The 16,345-nt window shown below is 41.1% G+C and overlaps 1 long non-coding RNA gene across 1 annotated transcript in view; it reads left to right on the top strand.

Annotated features, from left to right (window-relative positions):
• Nucleotides 1–607: 607 nt before the first annotated feature.
• Nucleotides 608–16,345, top strand: part of LOC307215553 — a 54,869-nt gene continuing 39,131 nt past the window's right edge. The window contains exon 1 of the long non-coding RNA XR_013838573.1: nucleotides 608–692. This is a non-coding gene — a long non-coding RNA (uncharacterized lncRNA). The remainder of the gene's footprint in view (nucleotides 693–16,345) is intronic.

The raw sequence follows: 16,345 nt of genomic DNA, 5'->3' as shown, positions 1-16,345 counted from the left end.
TGTTGAACTGGCACAACCATCCCTACGAGTGTGCACGAATTCCAATCAAGTTTTGAGCATCAGGCAGTACCAACCTATTTATTCATATCCTTAATTTGCCTATTTTAAAATGTTAGTTTTTAATTGGATTTTCATCATTGCCATCACTGTTGTGAGGCTCTTTGGCACTCATCCCATCACTGTAGGCAATGTAGGCACAAATCTTTATGTGCAGCGCATCAATATGACTTTAGAAGATGGAGATAAATTGGGCAATTTCAACGATGCAAGTCAAGGCAGCAAAAAGGTCACAATGCTTTTCCAGGGATGCCACAGCCCAATTCTATTCAAATGGAATGAAGCAAAGTGGGACATGCTGGCTCATCAACTCCTCCATGAGTTGGAGGGTCAGCTTCCATAGTGGGAAGCCACTTTTTGTGGACTTTCCCCATGCAATTTAGAACTCTGCATTATCAAGATTGGTGAAAACCAGGTTCCTGACTTGCACAAGTAGAAGCTCCTCCTTGATACAACTCAATATTTTTTTGCTAGCAGAAAAGTATTTATAACCTCTTCTAATTTTATTCCTTATTGTGCCACAAAAATAGTAATTACAAAACCCCAACCACTTGGCTGGGCTTGACTGACTAACCAGCTAAAATTCACTCAGAAGTTAGACCCTCCCAAGTGAGTTCAGTGGACCTTACTCCCAGGTAAGTGGGTATAGAATTGAAGTTTAAAGGTTGCAGTCCTGATCTCTGCAAATTTTACACAGCCACTGTAGGGTATTATTGTTTTGTGGTTAATTGTGTCTTCATGAAAAAGAACACATGAACTTTGTTCTCAGGCTTATCTTTAAATTAGCTTGGGTTAAGTCAGCAGAGATATAATTAATTTGCTTAAAATCATTAGATATATCAGTTTTATCAACTAGAGTTGCAGTGAACTAGAAAGTTTGAAAATAAACAAGACAGGAGAAAGAGGAATGAAAGAAGATTTCAGATAAGACAGAAGGGGTATGCGCATTGGTCCTAAGTAATCTTCTGATTTTTTTTTTTTGTTCCTATGTTTTCTTATGCTCTTGCATTCTAGGGCAAGATTAATTGAGATTAATTAGTGGGATAGAAGCTATTGTGAACTTATTGCATGCTTCTAAAGTTTACATTTGTTTATCCAGCACAATTTTGTTAGCATCAGGTGCTGAAGTTCCAGACATCAGCACCAGCATAGAAATTACTTTATTTAGTTCCCACTTGTAAGTTTCTATAGCAACTGCATCGTATAGCAGGAAGCTAATATTCTAGCATATGACTTGATCCTCAACTTGAGATTTTATTGCTATAATTTGGACACACACACAGCATTGTACTGCCCCTGGATCTATTTGCAGTCTACCTGCTTAATCTCATTATTAAATGTATCATTTGAAGTGATACAACCTTTGGCTTCAACAGCAAATAATTTGTCTGGATTTAATGGCATCCCCAGCTCCCTCAGTCTCTTTGAAAGCAGTTCCTCAAGACAAGAGTCAGATCGCTGGCCATGGTGCTGATGGGTTCTTCTTGACTTTTCAGATCCTGGTTCACTGCATCAGGGCACCTCAATATGTCTTTAGGAGATGGGAATAATTTGGTAACTTTTACAAGCCAAGTAAATGCAGAAGTAAAGCTGCAAGGCACTGGTCAGTGATACTAGTCAAGACTAGCTTCTGTCTTCGGCATTTGGCTCATGAAATGAAATGAAATGATGAAATGACCTTGCTAATTATGTCTTGCCATTGGTCTTGAAATGAAAACACACACCCTAATCATTGTGCATTAGTGGGACATCTGATTTAGATACTTCACCTAAATGATTCAAATCAGAGCTCAGGGAGCAAATTTCAGCACCATGTGACTGAACTGCATAGGTGCCTGAAAGAAATACAGTGGTTCCTCTGGTTGTGGACGGGATCCGTTCCAGAGCTCCAGTTGGATCCTGAGGTTTCCACAACCGGAGGGACCGCTTCTGCGCATGCACATGTGGCAAAACCTGGAAAAATACTTCCGGGTTTGTCACATTTACATCCTGAAGGATACACAACTGGAGGGTTGTGTATCCAGAGGTACCACTGGATCAGCATCAGATTGAGAATTGAAAGAATGTCTAGAGTAGGGATGCCCCTGAGCCAGAGGCTTCATAAAAGTCCACCTCAAAGGGAGCTGTGAGCTGTGAGCTGTGAAAGATAACAATTATTTTCCTGGTCAGATTATAATCCAAGAGGGGTTTGCCCAGCTGGCAAATCTTGTGCATGGTCTGAGCTAAACCTTTGCCAGGGATCTTTGGGGCTTTGGTAGTCTAAATTGCCTTGGTTTCAAATGCCAAAGTCCCCAAGGCCTATTAAAATTAACCCCCTACTAGGTAATCAGACTTAGTCCATCTTGAAGGACTCACTCTTGGAGCCTATGGCCAGAATAGTTTTCCCTGGATCAGAAAAGTTATAGAAGTTCTCCCAGTTTGGGGTGTTTGTCAATCTCTGCATCAGATACAGTGCACAACAATAGATGGGGACTCTCAATCTCGGAGACAGCAAAAGATGGTCCTCTAGGATTCTCTGTATGGCCTTCAGGACTCACACAACCTCTCTAGGCTACAATTTTCCTCTCAGGCTGCATCTCCCATCAGCTCCGCTGTGTGCCTTCCTGGCATGCTTTTGGAATGCATTCTTTACTGTAATAAAGCTTTTTGCTGTGTGTGCATGCGTGTAGAAGCTTCTTGATTTTGTGTGACTGGAAAGTAGCCTACTTCATAAAGGTAAGCAGCTACCTCTGGTCATGTCCATTCTTGTCTCTGGTCATGCCCACCACTGGCATGCATCACCTTTCAGACTGTGGCCCTCAGACTGAAAGAGGTTTCCCACACCTGTTGGAGAAGAAGGAATATAGCACAGATATTATCTTGTAGATGTAGCCATGGGTGCCTGAGCTCCTACAATTGATAAAGATTCTATGCACTGTGGATAAGAAAGATATTAATTGCAGTTACTATCAAATGTAACATTTACAGATTCATATCTTGTCTAGCTACTTATCTAGCTTCGTCATCAAACTGTATACCTCTATGCATTATTCCTCCTATCATGGCTTTATATCTGCATTATAACTGAGGTATATGTGTATGCTACCTGTCAACACACATGGGAGTTGCCTGTCATCCACAGCTACAAAGTCACAGCTTATCTAGCTGTGCTGTAATATAGTCCCTTCTACTTTATAGCACTGTCAGACTTCTAACACATTTCCTTTCCCTTATGAGTTGAAAAGGTAATGATCAATAATACCTTACCACTGTGTTTGTGAGGTATGTTAAGGCTCTTGGCTGAGATATTTTAGAGATGTGCAAGGCTGAGCTTCTGGAAAAGGGTAATGCAATTTTCATGAGATTCTTTTTTTTTCCCAGTGAAAAACTCTCATCCTTCATGCATCACATTTTGCACTTTTCAGCAGTAGAACATTGTGTCTTTATTTTTGCTATTGCTCACTGAAACACACAGGAGCCTGAGCAAATTATATGGCATTTCTGAATCAGTGGTCATTTAAAAGTTGTCAGGGTATGGACTGAAATATATACCACAAAGAGAGACACAGTCAGGTTCTCCCTCTCCAACTACTCTGACTGCTCAGTTCCAACTCCAACCATCTTGCTTGTCTGCTGTCCAGCCACCTAGCCTGTTGTTTTCTTTAAACACATTTCTGGTTTCAGCAGTAGTCACCCAGTCTGTGGAGAGCTATGTGACAAACAAGAATCTCCATTATTTCAACTGCCCACCCCTTTTCTCTTGTTGATGTTTCCTCAGTTGGGGGCATGGGGAGGGCCATAAATCAGTGGTAGAGCATCTGTTTTGCATGTAAAAGATCCCAGGTCCCATCCATGTTATCTCCAGGTAGGGCTGTGAGGTACTGCTGACTGAAATTCTGGAGTATCACTTCCAGTCAGTGTAGACAATACTGAAATAGAGGAACCAATGGTCTCACTCAATATAGAGCAGCTTCTTACGTTCCTATAATAGAGGTGGCGGTTGTTTGCAGGATTATACTGGACACAGTTTTCTGGGATTGGGCTGAGCCACCTACCCCCATCTGCCTGCCTTTTTATTTACAACTAGCCCAGAGGGTGGCAAGCCTGTCACTTTCCTCCTCCTTAAACCCTTGTACAGGTAATTGAGTTCTACAAGACATCTGGTTGGCTACAAATAGTTAGCTCTGCCTGTAATAACCCCTGCCTCTGTCTCTTATTGGCTCTGACTACATCTACTGTTGGGCCCTCTGTCTTCCATCCTACCAGTCCCGATGGGCACTGGGTCTAGCAGCAGCTGGGCTCTCTAATTTATTTGTTTTACTTAAAGTACAAGGACACCCAACAGTCATTTCTTTTCATAAGGACAAACTTGATGGATATACATATTACAGCAGTCAGCAGCTTCACTTCCTGGCTTCTGTGCTTGAACTGGACATGAAACTAAGGTCTCCCCAGTTCACTTTTCTTTTGCAACAATAATGTCACATTGGAAGTACAGCATTCACTTATTTTTCCAATGAGAGGGAAATGAAGACAGGATGTTGTTGTATAAGAATAGCAGCAAGTGTGGGCAACCGCAGCCTGTTGAGCCCAACTTTGAAAAAACACATGCGTTGTTAAATCAATGCTATATGTAATTTTAGACCCATCGTAAGTACTTATAGGGAAATTGTTGCTTTTTGTGGTATGGATGATTTCCTTTGGAATATATTCAAATTGCTAAATAATTTTTGTCATGGTGGAAACTGAAATCTAATTTTATCAGTCAAAGTGGTTGTGGTATAGAAGAGCTAGACCTGCAATGTTCCAAGGAGAATAATAGCCTGCCTAGGACAAATTGGAAGCTGAGACCCTGCCTTAAATAATAAAGTGAGAGATATACCAGACTTCCTTTTCAAGAAGTTAGGGAATAAGTGGGAAGGGCTTAAACCATATAAAGCTGATAAGTTTTTTCAATGAGAGGGAAGCAGAGTGATGAGAATAAGAAGCAAATAGTTCACTGAAATAATAAAGAAGACATTGGGCTATTGGACTGGTGGTCTGCATCACTTTTCTGCTTGAAGTCCACAGGCTTTAACACAAATTAAAAACCTGTGAGGTTTAGACAGTAACACTGATCATTCTTCCTGGGAAACCTGTTAAATGGAGAACTAGCAGTAGTAGTTCTTGTATTTCCCATTTTCAAAAGTCACAAAAGGTATGTTCCTAAACATGCTTCCACAGGGCTCTGTTCCACTGAGATCAGTGGGATTTATTTTCATGTATCAAGGTTGGAGTCAGAAGATTAGTAGAGATTATGTGGAATAAAAGCATAATATACCCAGTCTTTAGCAGTATATCACATTCTCGTAAAGTTTGTATCTCATCATTCTGAATCTTTACATCCCTTTACGTAATTTTGAAGAGCTGTCCTGCATGTGTGATTCCCATCACGTCATATAGACTTCTGTGTGGTGTTTTCTCTGTGTCACCAGTACTATAATGGGTAGCATTACTCTCTAGGTGGTTCTGATGGGTCATGTGAATATTTTACATGCCAGTTGTAAACACCTCTAGGAACAATCTGAAGCTTCTTCCACGCAGTGTTTCAAAACTGGAAAGCAGGAAAGTTCTGCTGCATGGTGATGTTGGATTGTGTGATGTTGAATTGCCCCACAACCCCACTGGAACACACAGTCATACAACTCCTAAACAGGAGACTGAAGTGGCAGAGTCCAAAAACAATTTTTCAGCATGATAAGCTGCTTATCTAGCAAACACATTAGTTATTTTCCCATGTACCCTTGTTCTTCCTTTCTTGAGAAATCAGATAAACCAAAGCTAATAATTAGAAATAATCTCATGTGTGGTTGCTTGCTCTTTCAATATTCCAGTGTCTACTGAAATTATACTGGCTACTCAAACCCAATCAAACTGGGTGATGTGAGATAAAGAATGACAAAGTTGAATGACATAATTGGTAAGAACTATGGGGTGGCTAGAGAATTTCATTCTATGTGAGGACATTTAAAAAATAAGTTTGTGGCATAGTGATTAGAGTGTCAGACTAGGACCTGGGAAGCCACGGTTCAAATCCCCACATGGCCATGAAACTTAGTGGGTGGCCTTGGACCAGTTACTGCCTTGCAGCCTCACCTACCTCACAGGGTTGTTTGGGGGATTAAACGGGGATGAGGAGAAAATCCTGCATGTCCTCTTGAGCTTCTTGGAAAAAAGGTGGAATATAAATGCAAGAAATATATACATTACTATATTAAAAATGATTAGGAGCCTGACCAAGATTTCAGGTACATTAGTTTAAAAAACCACTCTTTCTAGATGTTGAAGAGTGGTTGGAATTTCAGGAGGTATTTCAAGGCCACATTAGGCTTATCAATATTTGTTTCTATCCGATGAACATCTCTCTTTGATCAGTCTGGGGAGCAGAGCTTCTTTTAGGAAGAAGCTTCTTGTTCATTTTGATAGCGCCTGGAAATGTCTGAGCATATGTTCTGAGACAATGAAGTTTCAGCGGGATGGCTTTTCCTTTGAAAACTCAATCCTTGGAAGACCCACTTGAAACATGTGGCAGCAGGAAAAGTGAGTCAAGAAAAGAAGAGAAGGAAAGACATTTAGCTGAGACATGTTGCAAAGGATTGGAGCTAAATCTTGTAAACACTGTGCCATTAGAAACTGATGAGGACAATAAAGAACAAGGATTACCATACATCCACTGGAGAGGTTTCAATCAACATCTAAACAGTTTCAGGGGATTTCATTTGAAACAGGGAGCTTTCTCAAATAAGCAATCAAAATAATCCATTAGGGCTGTAATCACAGTCATGTTTTTCCAGTGCTGTGATTTTGGCGTAAGCTGAGAGGGTAAATATTTTTAAAATCACTCCTTTTTTGACTTCAACCACACAATTGTGCATTCTCTTTCCTGAGTCTTCAGGAAAAGGGAATAGTTCCTAAATAATTAAATGGTCTCTTACGGAAAAGCCACTAATGTGTATAAAACTGTCTAAGCCCTATGGATATTATCTAGTAAACATTAGTAACAACTAAATGTTGTGGAAACCAATGAAGTAGAATGCTTGGTCACAGCAACTTAAACTTTGCTGTATTGTGTCCTGTCTGTTTAAAATAAGCAGCACTGAAACTAGGTTCCCAGTATTGTAGAATGCATATTTTGATATGAAGACAATGGGAAAATATGGATATTTTAGAGGAATAGGTTTCATAGAATCATAGAATTGTGGCGTTGGAAGGGAGCCCAAGCGTCCTCTAGTCCAATGCCCTGAAATGCAGGAACCTTTTGTTCAACATGGGGCTTGCACTGACAATCCTGAGATTAAGAGTCTCATGCTCTGCTTTCAACTTTTTGATACTCAGGATTCACTCTCAGCCCAAACATGCATTTGGGGACTCACCTCTCTCTCTCTCTCTCTCTCTCTCCCCCCCCCTCTCTCTGTTTTTTGGTCATACATTTCTATGGTGGAAGTGGGCAGCAGCAGCCCACATTAGATCACCTGGTAGTGAGTCCCCTGTTGACACAAAATGTTCTAGGACACTAATACAGTGCTTGTCTTCAGTTTCCTCAGTGTGAACAACCTGTTTTCACTTTTGAATTAGTTTCATTTACTTATTTTTACAAATAAATCTAAACGTTTTCCAGATCATTTAAAAAACATAAAGCAGCCAATCTATGATTGGACCACAGTTAGACTACTGTGAACTAGTTTGATTTTAAGGAAGCTATCATGGAACTGGATCAGGTTAAAAAAAGAACCAACTAATGGAAGTTAGTGGTTAGATGTTGAAGAACAACTTAAGATGGGTGAGCATTTTTTTTATATAGTTTTTATATATACTTTTTTAATGAAAGTGGTTAAAGCATTATGAATGATGCAAAGTTATGGCCATTAGTTTAGGGCAAGGTTTCCCAAACTTGGGTCTCCAGCTGTTGTTGGACTACAACTCCCACCATCCCTAGCTAGCAGGACCAGTGGTCATGGATGATGAGAACTGTAATCCAAAAATAGCTGGATACCCAAGTTTGGGAAAGGCTGGGTTAGGGTGACCTTGAATACATGGAAGAGTCAACAGAGTGAGTTTTGAATTTTGAACTATCCCTGCAATGTTCGAGCAGTGACTTGTACTTTTCTATGGTAGTGAGACTGATGACTTTCTGTTGAAGGACAACCTTTCAAATCTCAATCTCACTATAGCTTTAGTTGCATAAGTTTTTTTCTGAACTTTAGGAGAGAAAGGAGTGGAAAAAGAACTTGGGTTAACTCTTTAACACACACACACACACACACACACACAGACAGACACACACACACACTGGAACTCACCAAGAGTGTGCAAAAGCACTTGTGCTTCTGTTGTTGTGCTCTTTTGAGGAACAAAACTGCTCTCAGATTAGTCTAATCTATGGAAGATAACTGCTAATGAATATTAGCAAGAATAACTACAATAGAGACTCTGTGTTCAATGTAAGGTTTCTAATAATTGCTGTGTTTATTAGAAATGGAAAGGGGAGTGCAGATGATGAGAGGATCATGCATTGTATCATACCCTGGGTACTTGGTCTGATGCAGAAAGGCAAGTTTTCAAAAAGCTGTGTCTTAAATATTTTAAAACAAAGAAAAAGATATTGTGGATATCTTTTTAACAAAGCAAAGAGATTGCCAGAAAATCCCTTTCCTCCCGAAGTGTCATGTGATTTAAGAATCCTGGATTAATCAAAATACCTGCAGTCAGTCAGAATTCATTGGATAAACTACCCATATATATTTTTGACATACATTTCTGTATGGTACTGTCATAAACAATTTCATGGTTCGGTAGTGAGGAGGCATCCAGCTTTGGTTACACAAGTTTTTTTGTGACCTTTAGAAGAGAAAGGAGTATAAAATACATGAAATCGAGTGAGGTCTGCACCATGCACATGTATTTGTGCACCCTCTCTCCCCCACGCGCATGCAGATATACTCCCTGAGGAACAGATTCCATTTGCTGTTTAGGGTGACAGAGCAGGGTGCATTTGAAGAAGGGCAAACATATCAGGAAAAGGGAATTGAAAAACGCCTCTCTGCTATACTGCTACTTCTGCTCCAGAGGGAATGAATATAACATATCTGAAATCTGGTCTTCAGTAGTAAGATATACCACTTTTCAAGAAAGCTTGTTATACATATTGTTACAAAAGCTGGGTGCCACTCCCAACTGTGCAGTAGCAAGTTTCCAGGGGGTTCCAGATGCCCCCCCCCCCCCAGGATTTGTGCTCCTTTAGAGAATTGAAGACATGGAGGAGTCTGTCGTAGCTTTAGAAATATTATTTATTCACATATTTACACCTGAGTTTAGATAGAGGGAGTCCAGATCTTATGGCATGGTTATCTTAAGCAGGGCTTGCTTCCCACAGCACTGCAACACTGGAGTCAAAGGCAACTCATGCAGCCAGCCTTCAGCCATCCTGCCCAATATGGATCTCAGTCTTTGTTCTCTCCCTTCCTCTTCCCAGCACACCTTGCTAATGACACTCTTATCTTGTCACCTCAAACACACCCACCCACCACCATGGCAACTTCTGTTTGCCCAGCCTCAATGATTCTTCTTAGATGGGCCATCAACACCTTTTGTCATGTTAACTCCTCTGCCCCAGGTGAGGCACTGGCTTGGAAGGAAGCTTAGCCTGTATTTTTCCACTTGCTTGCAATCTTTCCTTCAAATACTAGATTCTGACTGACATTCATTCATTTCTCCCTCCCCCCAAAAACAAACACATAATGTCATAGATGAGGAAGAGTCTCATCTCAGTGGCCAAGCATCTGCTTTGCATGCAGAAGATCCCAGTTTCAATCCCTGATATCTCCAGGTAGGGCTGGGAGAGACTCTTGCTTGAAACTCTGGAGAATCACTGAGCAGGGTGGACCAATGGTCTTAATCAGTGAAAGGGAGCCTCCTATGTTTTCAATTACAAGTGACAACAAAGGTATAGCAAATATGCTTAGGAGAAACAGGTTACAATTATTGCTCAAATATGGACCTCTCCAGGTAGCCTTGGTGAAATCAGATGCATCCAGAAAACACCATTTCCTGGGAAGTAACAGTGGGAGAGAGCTATTGCAGTCCTAGCCAATTTGTGGCCTTCCCAAAGGCATCTGGTTGGTCAATCTGGTTGTTGGATTATAAGGATGAGAAGCAGAACCCAAATCCAAGACCTACCATGATTTTGCTTAGTGTGGCATGTGTGTATGCTAAAATTACCTCACATTATTTTAATCACACCACTTAAAAGATAGCCCATGTTTTACTGCATTGGTATGATATATCCAGGACGCGGGTGGTGCTGTGGGTTAAACCACAGAGCCTAGGACTTGCCGATCAGAAGGTCGGCGGTTCGAATCCCTGTGACGGGGTGAGCTCCCGTTGCTCGGTCCCTGCTCCTGCTAACCTAGCAGTTTGAAAGGACATCAAAGTGCAAGTAGATAAATAGGTACTGCTCCGGCGGGAAGGTAAACGGTGTTTCCGTGTGCTGCTCTGGTTGCCAGAAGCGGCTTAGTCATGCTGGCCACATGACCTGGAAGCTGTACACCGGCTCCCTTGGCCAATAAAGCGAGATGAGCATGCAACCCGAGAGTCGGTCACAACTGGACCTAATGGTCAGGGGTCCCTTTACCTTTATGATATATTCAGGTCAGAATTGTGTAGACTAACCAGGAACAAGAAATTCCCCACATAGGGAATAATTACTGAGTCTGTCTTATTGAAGGCACAGAGTTTCTTGTTGCATCACTACAATTTTCTTTAAACAGCCTGCTTTGCAGGAAGTGATGAATGCGATCAGACGGTGGAGCTGATTAACAGGAAAACACATCTTTCTACCTGTCGTGTTATGTCTAATCTGTAGTCATTTGGAGATAATTAGCAATGAGTACAAATTTCTGCATTCTGTCTGAGCGCCACACAATCTTTGTGCTACTATCTGATAAAAATAAAACTTATTTTTATGATTCATAATTAAAATGAGTTGTTGTGCTGGGAAAAGCCCAGTTTCAAACAAAAGGAGTAACAGAGATGGCTACCATCTCAGCATTCAAGGAGATCATTGACACAGTTTCAAAACAGCAGAGTATATCACAGTGATATAATTATTTCATTGAGAAATCATTCACATATGTAGGAAATGGCAGTTGCTTTCTAGAAAAGCCAGACAAAGACTTTTGACTTTCTATCATTCTAGTATTTGTTTCCTCGTTTTCTCTGAACTTAACTGCTTAAATCTTCAGATTGCTTTGGAAATATATGCAAGCTTGTGTACATGCCAGAACTGTATATTGAATACATGTTATGATTTCTGGCCTTTGCTGGGCAAATTCTCTATTAGCCGTGGGAGATGCGGCCTATGCTGTGCCAATCCCCGCAGTGTATTTCTATGCTGGCTTTGCATTTCTCTATCTGAAGGGAAAGAAAAACTCGTAGGTTAGCTATGGCAACGTTTCCCACTACTGATAGGCTGAGCTTGGCAGAGAAACAGAAAACATTCCTCAGTGGTGTATATTACATCAAGGGACATAGCCAAGTGGTCACCAGTGCTATCAATGGGAGGTTCCCTAGTAAATGTCCTGGCACTGCTCTGATAACATATGTGAGCAAGTAAATGGTAATTAACCATGGCAGTTAAGAAATCACAGGGAATTTATAGCCTTTCAGAACTGTTTGGCAAACTAATTATTTTTTTTTAATCATTTCACAAACACAAAAGATATTTTAAAAGGCCCTTTGGCTTCTGTTCTCATAAAGCAAGGAGAGACTATAATTCTCATGGAAATAAATATGTGTGGCAAATTTACAAAGAAATCAGTGCTCTTAGGGTAGCTTCACATATTGAGAGCCAGTGTTCCCAGAAAGTTGCCTAAGATGGAATGTGGTCCCCAGGCTGTGCCCCTGGAACTTTAATGACTATATTGTGGTGTCTTAATCTAATTTTTACGTATGCTGTTCTTCATTTAATTTAAATCACATAGGAAAAGGTATGGAGTTAGAAAAGCCTTTCCAAAAGCTCACAAGAGAAGAAGAGTAGATAGATGGGAAAAGGAAAGGACCAGCTGGTGATTCCTGCTCTAGAACTGTCTTTCATTCTCTCCCCGAGGAACTTGCAACAGTTCCTGTTGTGGCGTTTATTCACACTCTTTTGGAAAATGCTAAAAACTAGTGTAATTCAAGACACTGCATGATTAAAAGCGGTCAGACTCCATAATATTTTCCATGAAGTGAGACAAGCTGTCTATTTGAAGAATTTCAATAAATCACAAGACAAGGCATTCTTCAGACTAGCCTAGATCAAAGAAGTTCAGATGATCCTCAAAACTTTTTTTTTAAATTTTAATCTATGAATTTTATGGTTCACCCATCACTCCTTGTGACACCTGTCAACCCTTGAATTATCATGAGCTAAGATGATCTTATTGCTGGGATAATGTGGAAGTTATTGCTTCTGAATACAATTGTTTCCATCAGAGAGCTGACCTGGAACTCTGTAGGAAATTACCTGCCATATTGCACCACTTGGAATCAATACTGTAATTAAAGGTTTTTTTGGTTCTGAAGGGAATTGATAAAACTGATACAAACACATTTTTCACTATTGTACAGAAAGAGAAAGAAACAGAAGAGGAGCATGATCTGAACGCTGAGAAACAGATTGCACCAAGAAACTGGCTCCCATGGGGGCTTTGTATGGTGTAAGGAAAATAAAATGGGAGGTTTAAGATTGGTTATTAGGAGAAGATATCAGAGCTGCAGGAAAAAATAAGGAAAAGAAGGAGAAATAGGAACAGTATATTATAAAACTAATCTTTGGAGGAGGATCTCCACCCGCCCAAACTTCTAAATTGCACCTATTTGTTGTGAGCTGCGTAACCTGCAGCAAAAGTTGCATTTTTCTTAATCTGAAATACAGTACACACCAAATTCATTGCTACTGATACAGTCATTGTTGAACCTTCAAGCAGCCATTAAAGCTACGGCTATGCAGCCATGGCTTGGCACCCAAAATGAATATTGCACAGTTGCCACATATATCAGGCAAGATTTCATGAGATTGGCAATGCACAGGAAGCGGCTATAGGTCAGTGGTTCAGCACATGCTTTGCATTCAAAAGGTCCTCACTCTTCAGAGTTAAAGGGGCCAGGGATGATCTTTGGCTGAAATCTTTGCAAGAGAACAACCTGCCTTAAATAGAGAGCTGGCCTACAAAGAGGGGGACACACAACCCTCTCCAATAGACAGAGAAGGCCACAGAAGCTAGCCCTGCTATCACCACACACTGCTTCCAGGTTTGCGCAAGGAATGTCTATTTGATGTTCATTGAAAAAAGCTTCCCATGTGTGCAGATGTACCTATGGAGAGATTGTGCTTGGGGGAGCATGCTGCCAGTGTACCGTGGTATTCAAGCAATGGTGATACCAGGTACATCTAACCCACAGAGCCTGTGTCGTTGTGCATTCATTCAACATTTGGAAGTGTACATATGGGTGTACCCATCATGATAGCTTAATTCTAGAGCTAACAATTACTTCAGGAGACTGGTTTTACTGATTTAACAAACTCTTGGGCCTATTTTAGAATGCTGGTAAGTAGGGGACTACTTACCAAAATGTATTTAAAAGAATAAAGTTTCTAAACTGATTATTACTACAATGCTGGTGCAATAATGTCTGTAAGGGCCGTGCTGTACCATTTAGAAAAAATGTCTGCCTTCTACAATCCCCGCTCTCCCCAATGATACCTGGAGCAACCCACCAGACCCTACTGCATGGCATTGGTATGATTTTTATTATTATACATACACGAGCTGTTGACCCCCCCCCTTTAACAACGACAACGACAACAAAATCAGATAGTTTGCAAATAAAAAAAGAAAAAGTGCCATACTACATAATGCATGTGTCATAGGGCATTGAAGAATTTTACATTTCTAATTTACAAAGACTCTACGTACTATTGCATTTCAACATATTAAATTAAAGCATTATTGCTTTCTTTGAAATAAAACACTCCAAATGGAAAACTGCCCAGTTTAATATACTATTTTGTACATTTTGAACAATGGTTCTACATTTCGAAGTGGACTATTTTGCATATGTACAGGCACTATCCTTCAGGTCCCATAATGTACCAATTTTTAAAGGGGGGGCAGTCAAAGTGGCTTTGCATTTTAAGATGATTTACAGGATGAAATGTGAGGTTCAGAAAGAAGACTCCTACTGTAAAAGGAATGGCCACTACTTAAATATTCATTTCATTTATTATATATTTATAAGGGAAGCAGCAGAAGCTAGCTCTAAATATCCAAATCTCAATTAGCTTTGCAATCTTTGCCTTCCCATGTGATGAAGAGTTTTGATAACTCCTAGCTGAAAAGGAAAGAAAATGCTTTTACATAATTCCCACTTGTCTGCTGCAGTGTTCCAGCACCACCATCCAAAACAGCTTGCATTTACCAGCAGGAGAGGAGGACAACTGATAGTCTCCTTGACATCCAACATAGGAGTAAAAAACAGAATAGGACAGAACATAGAATGAAAACTATTTGGAGTATTTTACATTGAAATCGAATGTAGATGGCTACCCAGGTTCATTTGCAGAACTAGAAAGCAGTCCAGACTGAAACAGATTGTATTTTGTTATTATTTAAGAATGTTATTATTTTTTATTGCACATAATATTTCAGCAACTGGAAGCTAATAGTTGTAATAATAACAACAGAACTTTCCCAAAAGCCACAATAGAGTGATTAGTTTAATTTTGTCCAATTGGTATTTAAAAGGTCTCAACACTATGCTGCTGCTTTTGCCAGTCCTGGCAACCTAAAGTAGTCTGGAACAACAGACTGACAGCATGTGCATGTGCCCGTGCTGAATATATATTCAAAAAGAGAAGCCTGCCATGCACATAAATTGTCTGTACAATTGCCACAGATTTATGGGTCATGCTTAGAAACCAGCCTCTTGGACACTTAGTTTACAGTCAGTTGACTGGACCACACTATTTGGCTTTGAAGTGATCTAAATGATGGCAACTAAGCCCACATTCCCAGAATGTTCACACTACTGTCTCAGCGATGTATATGCCAGCTTCGTCATGTCTACCGAATGGAAGATGGCAGCATCCCCAAGGACGTGCTCTGCGGGAAGCTGGCTTCAGGCACCAGGCCCATTGGCAGACCAACTCTGCATTACAAAGAAGTCTGCAAACGTCACATGGAGGCTGGAAACATTAACCCCGCCGTGTGGGAATCCATTGCAGATGACCTCAGTGCCTGGAGACAATTAGTCAGGTCACAGAAGAAGAAGAGTTTGGATTTGATATCTCACTTTATCACTACCCAAAGGAGTCTCAAAGCGGCTAACATTCTCCTTTCCCTTCCTCCCCCACAACAAACACTCTGTGAGGTGAGTGGGGCTGAGAGACTTCAGAGAAGTGTGACTAGCCCAAGGTCACCCAGCAGCTGCATGTGGAGGAGCGGGGAAGCGAACCCGGTTCACCAGATTACGAGTCCACTGCTCTTAAACACTACACCACACTGGCTCTCACAGCAGTGACCGGAGGATGAATGATTGCTGGGAAGAGAGCAGAGAGAAGAAATGCCATGGTGCACCTGCATTGGCACAACCAGACACCTTCATCTGCCCAAGCTGCAAAAAACATATCTCCCCTCTATCAGTCTCTACAGTCACAGCAGGCACTGAAACTCTCCAATGGTTTGGCTCAGTGGTCAGCAAACTTTTTCAGCAGGGGGCCGGTCCACTGTCCCTCAGACTTTGTGGGGGGCCAAACCATATTTTGAAGGGGAAAAATGAACGAATTCCTGTGCCCCACAAATAACCCAGAGATGCATTTTAAATGTAAAAACATGCTGATTCCTGGACCATCCGCGGGCAGGATTTAGAAGGCGATCGGGCCAGATCCGGCCCCTGGGTCTTAGTTTGCCTACCCATGGAACTTTGGCTTCAGCCCCAAAGGCACACTCTGCCATTGTTTCCCAAGCCAGGTGGATGCCAACTGAAACCAAACCAAACACAGCCCTTGCCTTTTGATTGGCCCCCTAGGGAAATGTGAAAGGATATGAGAGCCAGTCAGGAATTTAGGCAGCTAATATGATGTCTTCCATACTGGGGGCAGGGATGTCCAGATCTAAAGGCTCTTCAGAGTCACTGGCAGTGTGGAGATCTGCTCCACCAGCTCCTGCTCTGAAGAGACCTCAGAGCAGGGCTTAACCCTTACAATCATACAGCCAGTCCACCCTGTGTGATA

Source organism: Podarcis cretensis (assembly GCF_951804945.1).
Source record: "Podarcis cretensis genome assembly, chromosome: 4".
NCBI lineage: Eukaryota > Metazoa > Chordata > Lepidosauria > Squamata > Lacertidae > Podarcis > Podarcis cretensis.
This window is presented reverse-complemented; position numbering and strand designations above follow the sequence as displayed.